The sequence below is a fragment of the Oculina patagonica genome, chromosome 11, assembly GCF_052425735.1.
Source record: "Oculina patagonica isolate OP01 chromosome 11, crgOcupat, whole genome shotgun sequence".
NCBI classification, from domain to species: Eukaryota; Metazoa; Cnidaria; class Anthozoa; order Scleractinia; family Oculinidae; genus Oculina; species Oculina patagonica.
This window is the reverse complement of record NC_135768.1, coordinates 15,756,556-15,760,043: the sequence shown is the minus strand read 5'-3', so window position 1 is coordinate 15,760,043 and position 3,488 is coordinate 15,756,556.

Genomic DNA, 3,488 nt, shown 5'->3' with positions numbered 1-3,488 from the left:
TATTTTATCTCAATTTTCTGATGTACAAAATTAATTTCAAATTTAAATTAGCTCCCTAAAGTAGCCGATGTTTTTTGAAAGACTCGCCAAATTTTCTTAGCATGTTTGCAAGGAACGTTTTGTTTCTCTCTAGTGTGAAAATTTAGGAGCGACACGCCTTCTGCTGCGACCGGTCGCGAACAGCGCAAAGATGAGTGTCTAGCTCACAGAAGTGTTCAGCTTAAAGATGTTTGTCTGTATAGAGAGGTTAACGCCTTAGAAAGGCGCCTGTCTTTGAAATTTAGCTCTGTTTTCAGTCTTAAACCACGGTGGTTAAAAAGTTTATTCAATTTAGCAGCAAACAACGAATTCGCGTTGCTTGTCCTTGTAGTTTTATTTAAGTTAAAAATGAAACAAAAAGTAGTTAAATAGAAACAAAGTGTATAGAAATGGGGAACGTTTTTATTTTAATTCGATTGGCTACTTCAGTTCGAATCGCCTTCGTTAATATATTCGGTAATGTTCGGTATCACCTCCGAAGATCTTCGGAGTGCTTCGCTTGTTAGACTCGGAGATTGAGTGAAAAAAGAGTGATTTAACACCAATTTAATGGTTTGTTAATATTAATGTCATTTCCATTGATGTATTCATTGGGAGTTTAATTTATTAATCAATTTAAAAAATATTTTGTGAAAAACACGTCTTGCTTATTAATAAGCGTTATTCGAGCGTGTTACATTGCTCGACCTAGAACAATTATTTCAAAGTATTTAGGTAACTATTTATCCCGTAATTCGTCGCGTTGTTGTAGCGATACTTTAAAAAATAAGTTATTGTTAGATTAAGTAAAAATTCAAGGTTTAAGACTGGTTTTCACTAGCGACACAAGCGCAAGGACAAGCGCACGGATAATTTAAGGTCTTATTTCACCGTGAAAACGGCTTCAACGCGAGCAAAAGCACAAGCGCATTGCATTTTGATGCTTGTGCTAGTGATTGCGGCAACGCACAAGCACAAGGATCAGAATTTGTCCTTTTTGCGTGATTGGGCTTGTGTTTGCGCTTGTGCTTGCGTCGCTAGTGAAAACCAGGCTTAAGAATACAAATGTTAACCTGAACGTATCAACTCTAAACCCTCGAGAGCTTGTCGAGCAGAACTTTTCATTAAATGTGTTCAGATCCCAGAAAGCAGACTCCTAATGAGTAACATTTCTATTTGTTATCGTTTACTAAGTAACGTTTTGGGCTTGGCTTAAAATTTGTTTTCTATTTTAGATTTCTGTTTGTGATTCTGCGTCATATCGGCGTGCTAGTAAACTTTTAAAAAAATAAGTCTATTTTTCCAATCATTTATCATTCATATTCATTTTGAACAAAATTTTAGTTATCGTTGCAGAAGCCAAAAGGGGATTATTTTATTTGAACTCTTCACGTTTGTTTGTGCTTGAGAATTCGAAAATTATTTTAATGTGTCCTGTCAAGATTTAATCGTATTGTTGTTTAGGACATTGAATGAAATAGTAACTGTTTATTTGGTTGGAACCCTTACTGATTCCAGTTTCGGTGGTAGAAATGTCTGCCTTCCAAACGAATAAAAAAACTTAGGGGCCAGGTGGAGGTGGCGGGGTGACAGATCCTCCCCACCCTACATCCCTTAGCAGCTACTTTGGCTCTTCAAATTTCCCGTGAATCTTGAGAAAAGTGTTCAGTAAAGTTTGATTAATCCGTTAATTTCCAAGAGTGATCTGTCATGGTGTAATTTCTCCTCAAAGTACTGTTCAAAGTGTGAATGCTTTGACAAGCAGAAAGGTAAAGAGAATATAGAAAATCATCAACTAGGAGATATTGTCTTGATATACCAATTAATTATCAGAACTAACATGGAAAGATATGTATGACGATATGTGGGGAGAATATACTTTTTAAGCTCGGAACTTACAGGGATAAACAAACATTTCTGGTTTGTGATAGTTGTGCGGATATCTGTAGCTGTTAACCTGTTCTTGTAAGCTGTAGATGAATTTTGTGTAAGTTATTGAAGAGCAAATAAACTCTTGTTGAGGTTGAGTATAAATGTGTTGTCTTTGTCTTTTCTTAACCCATAGAGAAGGTTAAGGTTAGTCTGTGTACGAGCCTAGTGACTCATCACGCCGGAGCTTAACCCAGTTTCCGTAGCATGAAGAGACTAGGAGTATTGCTGCTACTCCCTGGATGGGATGCTAGTCCATCGCAGGCTTACCACGGCAATAAATTAGCCAGTACCCATTTGTACACCTGGGTACAGAGAGGCACTGCGAGAGTAAGTTGTCTTGCCCACAAATACAACGCGTTGACCCCCTCCCCCTGAGGGCTAAAACCGGACCGCTTGGTCCAGAGTTCAGCACGCTCACCGTTAGGCAGCCGCCCCTCCCCAGCAATAAAAATGGAGTAAATGTGTTTAAGTCTGCTTAACCCATGACAAGATCTAAGTTTTCATTGCTTTAGGACGGAAAATTTTTATTCTCTCTAGCACATTGGTTTTCTGATCATTTAGGCATTAAAGTGCAAGTGTTCCCTTGTCTAAATTCCCACCCGTCAGTATTTTAGCAGCTTTCGTAAGCTTGTAATCTACAGGTCCTCTAGTGTAGCAGTTGCTATTTTTTTAGGGGGGGGGGTAGCATTGTTCCTGTAGTTCTACTGTTCTCTCGAATCAACTCTCGTTATAGCGGACACGCTCGGGGCGTCGTTTAGTGTCCGTTATAGCGAGAGTCCGTAATAGCGGGAGTCATTTCCAGTCAAACCTCTTTCGCCGGGGATCTGGATTTTGTCCGCAATAGCGGGATGTCCAGCCATTAATGTGAGACTTTGCGACCAACTCTCGTGGAAGCTTGTACATCACGTGTGCGGAGCGTGCGTGGGTCAAAATTGGTCCCCCCCCCCCCCGAAAAACTTGTGTGTGGTTTACTGCACTCGCTTATCAAACACGCAATTCATGAATGATCGTCTTGGAGCAGGTCTAATAGTCCTTTAGTGACGAGACATACCTTTTCTTAGTATTGATGGTTTTCACTCACGTGACAAGGCGGGCACAAAATGTTTGCGCAGAATTTGCATAAAAATGGAATTTAGTTCCCAACGGAGAGAGAGTGTGTTGTTCTAGTCCACCAACATGGCCGCCGTGATGTCACGTGAATGTATGAGCAGACAATTTCGTATGAACATATATAAAGGAAAAGCCTGCGCTGTAGTAGGCAGGTAGAGCGGAATCTGGTTTCAATGGTAGCATGAGGAAACCAGGAAAATTGCTGCACTCCTCCTTGGAACTGGATGTTTAGTTACCCAGACTTGGTCACGAGGAAATTTTGAGCACCAACACAGCACTTGGCAACAGAAATAAGTTTTCAACTTTAAATCTTTTCTGCAGCGGGAATAAAGATGAGCTCTGGTGACGAGTATCGACGATGGCCGAGGCAAAGTAAAACTATACAGAAGACTGGGTCCCAACGCCTGCGCAGTAGCTAGAGACAGGGC